Here is a 15,919-nt window from a genome sequence, read left to right as displayed (position 1 = left end):
AGAGTAGTCAAACCATCCAAGTGAAATAGTAGATTGTTGGAGATTTTTAGTGCAATCAGTCCCATGGCTTCGTCCATTTTGTTTCTATGTTAAAGAACCTCATAAGAGTGCTACAGAGTAGGTTGGTTCAAATCTAGGCATGACCATAAGCCTCTTGACATGAGAAGTTGAATCATCTGTGTCTTTCAGGTGTGATAGTTGTGCGGTGTGAGCTGGATCATAGAAGGATCCAACATTGAGAGAAGAAAAGGTGGAAGTAGAGGGGTCTAATTTTGAAGAAAATTACAGAACAAAAAATTCTCCCCCCACAACGAATAAAAATATCCCCCAAAACCAAAGCAACAACTATGGAAAAACACAAAAATTGAGAAAAGAACCTAGAATTTGGATGTAGAGAAGATGAAAATAGAAGCCTCTACTTCAACACCAAATTTGGAAACTCAAACAAATTCAAAATCAAATGAAACTAGCACCATTGTCTCCTTCTTTGAGTCAGCTTTTTAGCACTTCTTTTAGATCGTAAAAATATGTCCATATGCTCAAGTTATGAGCAAAAAGCTGATTGCAGGTCCAAAAGAGGAGCTCATTGGAAAATTACACACTGTCCTAAATTTGATGATCATACGGCCATCATAGGCTATCACTAAAAAAAAAATTGATCACTAGAAAGATGACATCATTAGTCAGAAAGGTGACATCATGTTTCTAGAAAGGTGACATCAGCTGGTAGTCGAGAATATGATGTCAGATGATGGAATGATGACGTCAGTTGATAGATTGCTAACATGTCCTGTCTGAAAATGATGTCATTCACTAGAGCAGGGGAACAATGGAGACAATCGATGGTGATGGTTCTTGGGAGGAGAACTTGGAGGCACTGTTGGTAGAGGTGGAGCGGAGGAGGCCCTTGGGCGATGGTCAAGCCGGAGCGGAGCATCGGTGGTAGAGCTAGCCACGATGGGCACTCGACAGGGCCACGATGGGCACTCGACAGGGCCGCGATGGCCGCTAAGTGGAGCACTGGCGGCAATTTTTTTAAACATTAATTATTTAAAAAAAAAAAAATTTGTCCATACGACTGTACGACAGCATGCAAGCGGGGGAAAATTTTTTTTCCCAGATGCCCAAAAGCCAAATACTACAAATTTTATATTTTTTTTACTACAAATGGCCTTTCAAATCCAATGGCGGCATCTATTTGGGCCCAAAGTGCCCCAAAAATTCACCCTTCACCCTTTTGAAGAAAAATACTTTGAAAACGTTGGGGTTTTTTTTTGCGAATCGTGGCTTCAAGAATCTTCAGACAAGGAAGTAGCAGGTCCACTCTGATACCATGTAGAAGTTGAGAAATCCAACTTCACAAATCCTCATAAACTCCTGCATACAAATATCCTGCAATGAAGAGAAGCCAAAAAATGGAAAAAGAAAAGCTTAGAAGTTCTCAAAAATGTGAAAGCAAAAATGTATTCGAAGTTATGAAAACAAAATACAAAAGTTCAACCTTTTAAGTTGAATGAAACCCTAAAGGAAAGAAGACTAGGTTTTCGCATTATAATTAATATAAAATATTAATTATATGCACCTAAGAGAGCTAAAGCAACTAGAGTAATAAATGACATACTTTAACATATATGACAAAAAAACTAAGGGTTATTATCATTTCCAAGTAGATGCAAAAAAATATAGATATGCATCAATCCAAGGTGCTTAATAGAGATACTTTTCTTGTTGGATTGATAGTGTATAAAAGATATTTGTGATTGAAAAGTATGTGGATGGTAGCTTTATATTTAGGAATGAGATCAATTTTTGAGTTGCACTATTGGATATTTATGTTGTAAATATGTACATTTTTCATTTATGTCAAAGGGGGATATGATTCTTGTTGAAAATAGTGGATTTGAAAGTGCTATATGGTGGAGAAAATCACATATAATGAGTATGAAACAAATCGGGAGAGATATTTCTTCTTGGAAGAGAAGATTGTCAAAAGAGACTTTGAAAGTCAATATATTCTAGAAAGTACTTTAGACACTTATTTAATATTTGACATTGATATGTTTTTTCACATCATATGTTTTGATCAATGCCAAAGGGGAAGAGTATTCAAATATTGAGGATATATGTTTTCATTGATATCAACACATTTATTTATTTAGACAATATTATAGAGTTGTAAGAAGTTTCAATAAAATGATTGGATAGTTTTGTGCTAACAATTAGAAGGTGTGGAGAAAGAGTAGTATTAAGGGATGTCTATAGTTTACCTATGTCATGTTATAGAGGTTCACAATAAGACTAAAGTGAGTAATGGATGATGAATTGGGCACTAGTATTCTAGTGTATATGAAGCATTTAGGAAGAGAAAATGTCATAATAACTTCTTTGGTGTGCACCCATATGATCTTTTTGGACTCTAATGGATATGGAATGTCCTATAATGTCCCCATCTTTTTAACATCTTAGTGGAGTTCTTAGCCTTTACATTCTCTGAAGGTTAAGTGAAGAAACAAGGAGAAGTTGATTAAATTAATTTCTTATAAAGTCGTTAAAAAAATTAAAATTAAAAGGGGACTTTATATTTAATTAATTTAATTTTCTAGAAGTAAAATTAATTATTGTATTGTATGGAGAAGCTTCTAGAGAGTGCATTTTCTAGAAATACAATTAATTATTGTATTGGAAAGGGGACGCTTCTAGAGAATGCAATTAAATAATATTTTATTTCCTTATAGAAGGGTGAATGAAAAAAATAAATGGAGGGGAGAGTTTCATTGGTAATCATTCAATTATTGTGGATTGCATTTGATAAGAACTTGGGAGAAGAAACTAAGGTTTCTGATTTTAGTCAGCCATTGGAGAATGTCAACTCTTTAGTGTTCCAACCATTTGAAGTGGTGAAATATCCACTGAAATTGGTATTTATGAGAGCTTCAATTTAGGAGTTCTATTTGTGCTTAAATTGGAGAATACATTTATTGTTGGCTGTTATAGTATGCAAGAACAATTCTGCACTACAATATTTATGTTTGATTCATCTCTACTCTTGGGCATCACTATTATCAAGTTCCTCTTGCAACTATTAGTAGTTAACTTTGTAATTTTTAGGTGTATGATTTTTCTATCATAATTTAGAATTAGAATTTGGCATTACTGTAGTAATTATTGAAAGCTCATTTGTCTTGAGAAATTCATAGCAACATTGTACATGACAATAAATTCAATAAAGAAGATACATGTTGCATACTATTTGTTTGACAAAATGTCCATCTAATAGCATATATATTTATCATAATAGTTATATGTCAAAATGTTTGTTGGCTATAGGTATGCATTCCATATCTAATTTCCATTTATATGCATTACAAATACCAAAAGAATTTCCCTAGCATATTAGTTCATTGTAAGAGGTGTTGTAATATCATTTGAGAACATTCTTAATTTTTTAGCTTTGAAAGACAACATACAAGTTTTTGAAAATATTCCTTGAGCTAAAAATTAGTTAGTTTGGGCAATGGATATTACATTGGTATCAGAGCTAAATCCTACCATCTTGAGGGTTTAGCAATCATAAGCCACTTGGGGTTGGCTCACATAGAATTTTCACTATTAGGAAAGCTTTGTTTGATAGGGAACAAGATTTTATCAGCCAGCCAGACACCATGGGTGACAAGCAAGAGCATAGCCCACCAAGAGGCAATAGGAATGGGATCATGAAACAAGAGAATTTTTTCAAAGGAATGGTTATAGGAGAAGAGTGAATGGTTCATGCTTTGCAAACATTCACCACCATGGTTGAGTGCATGAACCCATAGGATAGACAAAATTTGGAACAAGGGAATAACAAGAGTGCAGTGGGATCACCTAGAACTCATAGAACTCTTTCCAAAATAGCAGACATGCTCACACATCCTAATTTTTTTAGAAAAGAAGTTAAGGATGAGACATTTGCAAATATCCTTATGGCTAGAAATGATGAATGGGAATTATTGGCACCACAGGTTTAGGAGAGGATGATCTTTGAACAATTTGTAAATTACAGGAGAGAACATTATAGGTCACTTAGATAGGATAAAAGGCCTAGGGGTCAAAATAGTGAGTTAAAGAGGGCTATAAGAAAGTTTACTATGCCCACATCTGATGGGATTGGTAAGATGACAACTCAAGCTTGGATTCATAAGCTTGACACAGTCTTGGCACTAAAGCCAATGATAGAGATTAACTCTATCAAATACACCACTTTGCATTTGGAGGGAGTAGCACATGATTGGTGGTACCATGGTATGGTAACACTTCAACATAATCAGGTGATCGATTAACAAGACTTTGTGGATAGGTTGGTTGAAAGATTTGACAAGAAAGATCTAGAAGTTTACTTTTGAGAATTAGCATGGTTGAAACAAACAAGCAATTTGGAGCATTTCATTGGTGAATTTTAGTGGTTCACATTGATCATGCCAAACATTTTAGAGTGTAGATTGATAGTTCTCTTCATTAAGGGCCGATCTGAACCATTGAGAGGTTGGCTAAAGGCATTTGATCCCATTTCTTTATAGGAAGATATGAAAAAGGCAAGAAGTATGGAACATGTAGTCTAAACAAACAAATTTCAGTCCAAAGGAGCATCTTCTAGTAGGAATAACAAACTAGTTTATAAAAAATTAGAGAGGATTGATTTTTAAAATGACTCTAAAGTTAAAGCTCCAGTACCTTTTGACATGAAAACATTAAATTATTTGAGGAAGAAAAAATTAGGTTTCTACTATAAGGGACCATATGATGCGCCAAACCATGACTATCCTCTTAGACCAAAGGGAAAAGCTAACATAATTATGTGGGCATACTATGAGGAATCAAAATCATATAATTCAGACTAGCAGTTTGATATAAAGAAAATAGATGGCAAAAAAAGGATGACAAGGTTGAAAACTTGTCCAAAATGGAGTCCATGGATGCGGAAGGAGATAGGCAACTTAGGGAAGCTCATCTCACTAGTATTAAGTAGGAAAGATCATTTTGAATGAGAGGAGTACTTGTTGGAGAGTGAGTTATAACTTTGGTTTATATAGGTGCCACTTATAATTTCATTGATACTAGGTTGGTGGAGAAGCATGACATATAAAAAAAGGAGTTTGTGGGAATTAGAGTGAGGGTAGCTAATGGCTATGTCCTCAATTTTGATTGTAAGATCACTAAACTCCCATTGAAAGTTAATAATTATGACTTTAAGGTAGATTTCTATGTTGTGCCTATGGGAGATACAAATATAGTCCTTGGGATGAGTTGGTTGCACGATATTGGTGAGTTCACTCTTAATCTCAAGGAGATGGAGATGAGGTTTAAAGTGAATGGGAAGACATAGATTCTTAATGCAATCAAGGATAGTAATTTCAAAATGGTCTCTTTCCAAAGGATGTCTAGATTTATTTGACATGATTAGGTAGAGTGGGTAGCAGAGTGCATGTTAATGCCATCACAAGCAAGATAGTGGAAGACTGAATATCCACCAGGTAGACCACTAGACAAGGGTATTGAGAACATCATTAAATTAGAGGAGGGGGCTAAGCCCATCATGATTATACCTTAGAAGCATCTGAAGAGGTTGAATGATGAAATTGAAAAAACCATAAAGGAGTTACTTGTTATAGTCCACATGAGACCAAGTAAGTCTTGTTTTGCTTCCTTAGTGATGTTGGTAACAAAGAAGAATGGGGCATTAAGGATGTGCATTGATTACAAGGTGCTTAATAGGACAACAATAAAAAATAGATACCCCATTCCTAGGATTGATGAGTTGATAGTTGAGCTTCATGTAGCTTACATCTTCTCAAAGATAGATTTGAGATTAGGTTATCATTAGATCAGAGTTAGAGAGTGGGACATTGAGAAGATAGCTTTAAGATGTCATTGTGGCCATTTTGATATTGAAGTTATGCCATTTGGGCTGACTAATGCACCTACTACTTTTTAGGAAACAATGAATAGGGTTTTCCATCCTTAGTTGAGGAAATTTGTACTTGTCTTCTTCAATGATATCTTGGTGTAAAGTAGATCTTGGGAGGAGCACTTGGCTCACCTTGACACGGTGTTGGATATATTAGGTAGAGAGTCCTTTTATGCAAAGGAGTCAAAATGTAATTTGGGTATGACAAAGTTATTGTACTTGGGTCACATCATTGGTGTAGAAGGCATATGCATGGATCTTGAAAAGATTTGTGCCATCATGGAGTGGCCTTCATTGGTGAACCTTACACAATTAAGGGGCTCTCTAGGATTATGTGGTTTCTATAGGAGGTTTGTGGATGGATCTTCTAGGCATACAACACCCTTGATAGATTTGATGAGAAAGGGAGCTTTCTTGTGGACTCCTAAGGTACATGAGTGTTTTGAAATTTAAGGAGTTGACAACTTCCTATCTAGCATTAGTATTACCAAATTTCATCAAAACTTTTGAGCTACATTGTGATGCTTTCAGAGAGGGCATTAGAGTAGTGCTTATGCAAGAGAAGTAACCTATTTCTTTTGAGAGAAGAAAATTAAGAGGGTTAGAGCCGAGCTCCAACATATATGATAAGGAGGTGTTAGCCATTATGCATACTTTGGCTAAATTTAGGCAATATTTGGTAGGTAGCAAATTTTATATCAAAACTGACCATAATAGCCTAATTATTGTAAGCCCATTTATCTTGGAAAACTCATTGAAACATTGTACATGAGAATGAATTCAACAATAAAGATACATGTTGCATACCATTTCTTTGACAAAATTTCTATCTAATAGCATATATGATCAGCATAATAGTTGTATGTCAATTGTTTGTCAAAATCTCAGTTGGTTGTAGGTATGCATTCCATATCTAATTTCCATGTATATTCATTGAAAATACCAAAAGAACTACTCGAGCATATTAGTTCTTTATAAGAGACATTGTAATATCATTTGAGAACATTCTTAATTTCTTAGCATTGAAAGATAACATCCAAGTTTTTGACAATATTCCTAGAGCTAAAATCAATCAGTTTAGGCAAGAGATATTACATGTCCACAACTTCAAACTATGTTATTGACATAATTTGTTGTTGTTTTAAGAATCAAAATATGTGTTTCTAATTTGACAAAGAAAACTAAATTGTGTTCCACATGGATAGTAAAGAGTTAGTAATGACTTTTGAGACAAAGGTGTGCAGTGTTCTTAATCTTGTTGATGTTTCTTATTTATGTCATATTCATTTTTTTGGATTACATTGGTTGGTGTGATAATTTTTTGTAAGTTTTCATCAATGAGTGACTGAAAAATATTGCTCTTGGTGACAATATTTTTCCTACAAGTTTGACAAAATGTATAAAGCAAGAAATCATTTTTATTTGCAAGGTTTGTAGGTAGTGTATCTTAATGTGACTTATGTAGTGGTTATTATGAGAAGAAGTATCAATGGAATCTAATGTACTTGATCAAAATTGACCAAGTATGGTGTAGATACTATATTAGATAATTCATAACTTTTAGATTATTGTCCACTCTTTAATTCTTGTCATTGTACAAATATAAGGAAATGAACCATCCCTTGTTCTAATTAAGTAGTGGGATCTAACAATTTTTCTTAAATGAATATGAATTCATCTTGTACTAAATCCTTTAAAAATGTATTTCTTCTAATAAGATTATAATTTGTTTATCCCATCCACAAAGTACCTTTTCCCCAATGTGATTTCCATGCAAAAACTCTATGCTATGTGTTAATGTGATGTCTTCCATAAAATAAATGAGGCATTGAAGATAAAGTGGAACTTCTTAAACAAAACATTGATTTTTCCTTCAATCTCATGAGTCGAGGGTGGTCCTCACAATGTGGAAGGTCTAGTGGTGTGGTAATCTAAACTTGCATCAATTTTTTCACTGGGACAAGCCATCATATCACCCATATCTCAAAACTCTATGGAGAATAATGTCCCTCATGGAAAATCTAAAAGGAGTGGAATAATAGAATCTTCGAGATGAAGCCACTACTAGTTTGATAGTTATCTAAAAAGTGACTAGAATCCTAAAGGAATGTAATGTGATCTAGCTATGAAAGTTGCCTCCAAATCCCTTGGGAATACTTGATATGAAGTGGGCATCCACTTGGGACATAGGTCCATTGGAGGCATAATTTGATAATTATAAAAGCTATTTCTAGGCATAGAGTGACATGGCACCCCCTCTTGAAATATGAATAAGCCTTAATTTTGATGGGCTAGCCATGGATGGAAGCACTACAACTGATGGTGTCCTCAAAAATAATAGGGGGTACCTAGTGGTTTCTTATATTGGGAACTACAGAGGAGGTTCCAAAAATGAAGAAGAAGCCCTAGCTCTTCTATGGGGAATGATAATTGCAAGAGCTAGAGGAATTAACAAATGAACAATTAAGTGGGATTCAATATTAATTATTAAAGTAGTTAAAGGAGAGGGCCCAAGTACCTAAAAGATAAAAATGATAATAGAGTAAATTTGCAAGTTTATGGAGGGGTTTCAAGAGATCTAGGTGCACCACATTTTCCATAAAGGAAATGTAGTGGTGGATGAGTTGTCAAAATTTGGCCATCATGTCACACAAATAATAAAATGGGAGGATGTCACCAAAACTCCATCGTCAAATCAAGTGATGATGGAATGCAAGTGTACTTCTCATAACACTATATGAATCATTAAAAAAGGTGGCACACCTTTATGATTCCACATGGGTAGGAATGCCAACACATTTTCTTTCATAATGTTAAATTTTGGAAAGATTGCATGAAGATTTTCTTTTGTGATCCTCTCACTACGAGCCTTAATTATTTTTGGAAAAATAAGAGGCGAGGATTTGTCTAGATATTAAAAAATGACAAATTTTGGATTACAAGGACACTTTAATCAAAATCCACTCAAACTATAGTTGGTGATGGTTAATTTTAGAAGGAAAGGTCTTGATCACATGTGCCACTAAGACAGGTTTTTGATTTCTAGGAAACCTTGCGATCTTATGATGGGTTTTTATTGCCTTAATAATTTCAACTTGGGTGCAAATTATTTAACCCACTATACATGTCAAAATTTGCTCTATAATAAGGAGATGTTAGAAAACTCTGAGAAATTAGTTGTTGAGCTGGGTGAAGAAATGGGTTTTAGTGATTGTATTGAACCAGTGGGGGTTGAGGCTTGCATCTGAAAGAGTGAAGCTACAATGGTTTATCTTTGAGAAGGAGGATTACTATAGTTCATTTTAAGGAATGGAAAAAGATGACAAGAACATCTTGATGAAATCATTCAACTCTTGGAATGAGAGGAAAGTGAACATTAATGGGATGGCCTTTGACATCATAGAGGAGCTTATTTCTAGGGTTGGAGGGATTTTTGTGGAGGGTGAGAATTTTTCCAAGAAGGACAGGCTAAATGATGAAACTAGTCTGAGGAATTTCTTTAAATTTAATGATTCAATTTGCATGCATCGTGGGTTTTTGAGAGATGACCTTCTGAAGCCCTAGGATGTGATTTTCTATGCCATTATGAGTTATATTGCCCTTGAATATTGGTTCTAGGTGTTGTATTACTACCATTTGCCCATTCTCAACCATTTTAGAAACCTTGATTTGGTTTCTTTTTTGTACATTATTTTATATTCCAAGGAAGATTATGTCTTTAAGGCTAGGAAAAAGAAAGAGGAAGAAAATACCTTTTCTATCATTCACCAGCCCTTCATCCACAAACTTCATAAACACCACCTTGACTAAAACCCATCACTTTTGGTCAAACTGTTGGCTACTATTACCTACAAATCTCCATGCACCCTAGCCCTAGATCAAGACACAATAAAATAAAAATAAAAACTCTATCTCTAAGAAAAAAATAAGCCTCATTGAGTCAGATATAGACAAGAGGAGTAAGAAAACTTCTCAGAGAGCTAGTAAACAACTCCAAATGGAGAAATTCAAATCCACCCTAAACATTACTATAGTTCTGAGTCTATCAGGAGTGAGAAAATGATCACCAAGATGAAGAGGCCACACTAGGACACTATAAAGAAGCTTATCTCTAGCCCAAGTAGTCCCTTGCACATCTTAGATTCCTTAGAAGCTATCCTATTCCCAACTAGAAGTGGGGGGGAGGACATCACCTCCCCCATGAAAGGAACTCCCAAAGGTGGGGGGAAGAAAGGGAAACATAACCATTTCTAGAGCCAAAGCAAGGCTTGAATCGAGAGGCTAGAGCATTCAAGAAGGGAGATGATGGATAACCACATTGGTATTTGCCAAAAAATTAACACCTTAGCTAAATTCTCCATGAAGGTCATGCACTCGGCTACTACTACACTCTATTTCCTATAGGTGAATAAGGGTGAGAAGGATTCAAGCAAGGAGAGTGAAACTACCCACTCCATTTATGGCTTCCTAGTGGAGGATTGGCTAAAGAAACTCTTGGAAAAAGTTATCAAAGAGGAGGGGGTGGACTTAAACAAGGAAGAGCTTGAGGAGAAGAAGAACAAGGAACCATAAAAGAATGTAGGCATTTAGCCTTGTCTATATTTTTTAATAGGTTTAATGTTTTGGATCACTCTAAACTTGGTGCCTTTTGGGGTTTTTTTAATATATGTATATGATTAGGTACCGGGCTGATAGCAAAAATATGTCCCCTTGTTGCTGGTATGTTTTTCTATGATATTTTCTGGCTAGTAATAGGACTAATGGTAAGGATTGCTCTATTTTGGAGATTGTCTTTATTTTTTTTTTGAAGTATAAAATTGGTATCAATTAAATAAATGGGAAGTAACCTCCAGCTGATCCTTCAACCTTTTTGTTCTCTAGGGTCAACCCCTCTTTCTTTTGGCTTCTATCTAATACTTTGAAAACATGGCTAATGTAGAACTTTCCATTAGTTCGATGAGGAGGAAGAGGAATGGAGGGTGAAATGATCCATAAATAATAAAAATGAGGGAAGGTTTCAAAAAGAAAGGTTGAGAATTCATGAACAAAGGGAGATAAAAATACTAATTTCATCTATAAATTGGCCTTCAAACATAAGGAAATGAATAATATTGATTCTACTATCAACCAAAATAATAAGAAAATTACACAAGAAGATAAAAGAGGAAATCGGTGACCAACTATTTAGAAAATAATAGTACATCCATGGAGGATCTTCTCTTGTAAATACCACTATTATTGAGGAGGCTCATAATGTGTAGTTAAAGGAAAAAGGTGATAGAAGAGGAAGTCAAGGAGTAGGTTTTCACTATGAACTCTTATTAGGCACCTAAGTTTACAGTTTTCCCAATCTTTCTTCTAGGAACATTGAGAGATGATCAACTATTATATGCTTATGGTAGCTAGGAAACTACATAGTATTGTAAAAACTAACTCTATATGTAAGATTTTAGGTTCATGTCTATGCAACACTATCTATAAAATTCTCATTGCTCCTAGCCACCAAATTTTGAAATCTTGTATTGCCACTCATGATTTTATACTCTATAGATACAAATAAAGTGTGTTGAATTGGGCTCAAAATAGATATTTTAAAATCCTTATCACATGAAGGAAGTGGGTACCATACATATCTAATACCTATCAATGGAACCCCTTACGATTTAGTGTTGGCTAATCTCTAGACAAAATGCACCACAGACAACAAAACGTCAAACATGATTCTTTTTCAGATTCACAATAACACAAGGAAATTTTATCAAAAAATTTGTTGTTTTTCAATCATAAAATATAGAGATCATGAAGATGAAATGTTGAAAATTTGAAAAAAAAACCATTGTGTTTTAATTTTTTTGAAATTTAGTCAATGATGCAATTTGTAGGTAGGATAGACACATCCTTAGGATTTATCTCTTCTTTATAGTAGTCAAGTTTCTTAGTAGAAATATGCTGAAACTTGTAAGTACTTAAAAAATAAAAGGGATTACAACAACTACCCTACTACTTGTTGAGGTGTTACAAACATTGTGGGTCTATTGTCTTGGTATTTATCATACACAAATTTCAAAATTTTCAATCAAAAAGTCCAAGAGGACATAAAAATTCAATCTTTAAAATATTCAACAAGTTATCTAATTCTTGGTAGTCTCATGATTTCAAATCGTCTGACTAATCACCAGCTCTATCCTACACTTCAAATTTCTATGCCACCTTCTGAGTCTCAAATAATGGTAGGTTAATGAAGAGCATCAAAATACATTTTTTTCACACAATAATTAACCACTAAACTTTAAAAAGGTTAAGGTTCAGGGTCCAAACATGTGTTTCACTTTGAAATCTAAACCTGTCCATCAAAAAGAGGTTAAGATCAATTTCCAAAACACGTATTCCAAACCATTAACCTTAACCTCTAATCCAAAAAGGTTGAAGTTAGAGGCTCAAAACATGTATTTTAAATATGGTTATTAAGCTCTTTCTCCAAGTGATAAAAATGAGAATTGAGAATTGGATCATCTCAAAGGCAACTACCAAAATAAGGAAAAGAGGGGTGTCTTAGTTAATTGTGAGAAAGTGAATGACATACTTAGATGTTTGGATCAAATACTTCTTAGATATTCTAGATTGTGAGATCATCAATGAAATATTTACCTTGTATAATGGCCTATGATCATCTTACAAAGTGCCTCAAAGAAAATGGGAATTTCAAATCTAATCGAATCTGTAGGTCAAAGCATGTCTTCTAATGGACTGCAACTATTTTAGGATATACATAAGATGATAGGTTTAACTCCAAACATAAAAAACCCTTATCAATTACCATTAACTTATGGAATAAGACATGGATATATCTATCAATGCATAATGAATAGAAGAATGGATACAATTTACAAGTTAAGAAAATGCTTGACATAAGGTTAAGGTAGAAGTCATCAAAGTGTTTGATGAAATGTATTGTGTGGACAACAACATTATAAATGGCACAACTTCCACATTTTTTTTGACAAACCTCATACTAGCTCACAACATTGTGTTTAGGTTAGTTTGACTTTGGTCAAGATGGCACATTTCTTCGACATGAAAGAGAAAGTACAAAAACTATTTAACAAAATGCCCCACTCATCATAAACAAGCTAGCCATCCATTCAAATCTTCTAGCCCGCCTGCAGTGGAGATCGATACCTTTGTTCTAGCACTCAAAATTAAGGAGAAAACATGCTATGGTTGAATTGAATTGTTTCAATCACACCTAGTGGTCCAATGCACCTTCATCTGCTTGATTGACTTGGGTTTATTGAAGGAAGGGCATTTGTAATGCTTAGACACCCCACATGAAAAGGATTGATAAATGAACAATATTCTTTAGTGAAGACAAAGCATGTATGCAATCTAATATAGCTAGATGTTCCAATATAGATGTCACTAAGATGTTGAACCTTGAAAGAGGTATTTGGACATGATAGAAAAGTGTCCCTGATTTGATTTCAATGTAGAGGTACAAGGAAGTTGGTATCTAGTTTCGCCAATGATTTGACCATTCCATATGAGTTTAAAGGGACAAAATATGTCATGGATCGATACCATTAAATTTACGCATAATGTAAGCTAAGATAAGGTGTGTGAATTATTGAAATCATATAGAAAGCACGTGATTTGTTTGACAGAAAGTCCATGACTTATCTCCAACTTACAAGAAAAAAATAAATGAGAAACATGGCTCAATGTGATCTCAAGTCTAAGTTTGGGAATAAGAAGTTGTAGTATGTCAGATAGTAGTCAAAGAAAGAAATAGAAGCATGGAGGCACAAACCAGTCAATATGTGAGTTATTTAACAAGTGAGGATAAATGGTGAGAGATATGTCATGTGGGACTCAAGATAAAAGTAATACAAAATATTTGGATGAGAAAAAATCAATATAGCCTATAGTCATATATACTCAAAATTCTAAGAAAATGCACTTGGTAGGTGTAACAAAAGTTCTATGACTCTTTTCTTATATTCTCATCACCTATCCAAAAGAGGGAACATTGCAAAAAGTTATATCTTTGAATCAATGAGTAGCAATGATATCAATCATACTCTTCATAATGTGAGGTTACAAACAAAAAGCAAGCATGGTCAATAAAGGGTATGAATTTCAAGTCATATGGTATGAAGATGCAGGTGGTATTGAAATAGATGGGGTGAAATATAGATTAAATTAAAGCCATTTACATCATCCAATAGAGCACACCATAAATGGCATACACCATCCTTTATAATTGCACATGGCCCACTTTTTAGATGACAACACAAAGATTGCAGTTATTGGTATTCTTTGCCAGTTTGGATCTCGTGATTGGTTTTTCACAATGCATGAAGAAGACATTGACCACATTACCAATATTCTCCTGATAAATAGTACAAATCTAAATGTTGTAAATCCCAAAATAATTCATGTTTGAGGAGATGTAGCTTATTATTGATACCCTAGATCCCTTACCACTTCCCCATTTATAGAAGGAGTTGGTTGGACCATACTCAAACAAGTGAAGATTGTTACCCAAGAACAAGTGGATAGCTTGAGGAAGGCATTGAATGCGATGGAAAATTCAAGAAAGGTGCAGCCAATAAACAATAAAATCGTTCAACTATATAACATTGTAGAAACATACAAAGAAGAGAAGATCATCCTATCACATTCATATTAGAAATATTTCTTTTATTTTCTTGTTGCTTTTTGTCAAAGGTTGAGGATTTGATATTTTGGGTTAATTTTTGCAAGGTTAATTAACCTCTCCTAAATTACATATTTTGGAGGTAGTTATTAACCATGAAGGAGTAGTTCTTAACCTCCATGTCTATATAAGGAGTCATTTTGGGGTTTGTAAAGGGGCTTTTTGGACTTTAGAAAAAGGGAATAATATTCTAAAAATTTTATCAGAAGATAATATTTGGAAAGTGTGTACAAATTTTGTCATTGTAATCCAAAATTCCTCTCTGGTTCTTGGTGTAAGAAAATAAAGGAATGTACAATTTGAGTTCTATTCTTTTGAATCTAATTGTTAGAAATATTGAATCTCTGTATAGTGAGCATTCTCATAGTAGTGTGTAGATGTTTATGAATCTTTGGATCAGCACTGTGCTAGTAATAGTTCTCAAGTGTAGGTCTTGATTTTTTTTATTAGCGATTTTAAGTTAGTCTAGCAAAGATTTGAAGTCATGTGCATTCATCATCAATGGTTTTCTATTTATCTTTTAAAGTTTGATTTCATCTTTATTTGGAAAACCTCAAAATTATATTACGAGGGAAATGCCCTTTAGAATGCAAAGGAAGGCCGCATATCAAGGGCCTATCCAATTGTTGTGAACAGTTTACCACATACACTCTATTGGGTCATTTTTACAATGACAAATCTACATACCAAAAATTTTTTTTTGACCCTATTGGAGATACAAACAAGAAAGATTAATCAGTTGCCTATGATGAAGTAAGATGGTGTTGCCCCATGAAAATGTGCTTCTAGTTCTCTAACCTACTGTAAGTTTCCAAGACACCCAAGAAGATATTATTTTAGAGTTTAACACTCTAGCCTAGATATGCAGAAGAAATTCTCAGCAATATCATCAAGTAAATTGAGTTCTACAAGAAGATGAAGAATTAGGGGAAATCTTGCAAAGAGCTCCTATTGGTCAAGACATTGTAGTCATTGAAAGAATAGTTATTATTCCAAGAAGGAACAAGAAGTTCAAGTGAATAATAATCAATAAGTTGGCTAATAAAGGTACCTTCCCTTAAATGAAGGTTGGCAATTCTATTTAGAAGGTTGAATGTTAGTGACTCTATCTGAGGTTTAAATTCAGAACATTGTTTCGTACAAAGAGAATGTGGAAAGTGATAGTGATAGTGACAATGATGAGGAATCATTTTCATGCCCAAAGATATAGATTCCTAATGAGCCTCTACAAGTTGAATTCTTGAAGAATTTCTATGGTG

The 15,919-nt window shown here is 34.2% G+C and overlaps 1 pseudogene; it reads left to right on the top strand.

Annotated features, from left to right (window-relative positions):
- The first annotated feature begins 1,001 nt into the window (after positions 1–1,001).
- Positions 1,002–14,633, top strand: LOC149569715 (alpha carbonic anhydrase 7-like; annotated as a pseudogene).
- The last annotated feature ends 1,286 nt before the right edge of the window (positions 14,634–15,919 follow it).

Source organism: Cupressus sempervirens, chromosome 3 (genome assembly GCF_028749045.1).
Source record: "Cupressus sempervirens isolate cs-2001-9-10 chromosome 3, ASM2874904v1, whole genome shotgun sequence".
NCBI lineage: Eukaryota > Viridiplantae > Streptophyta > Pinopsida > Cupressales > Cupressaceae > Cupressus > Cupressus sempervirens.
Note: the sequence above shows the minus strand (reverse complement) of the source record. Positions and strands in the feature narration are given on the sequence as shown.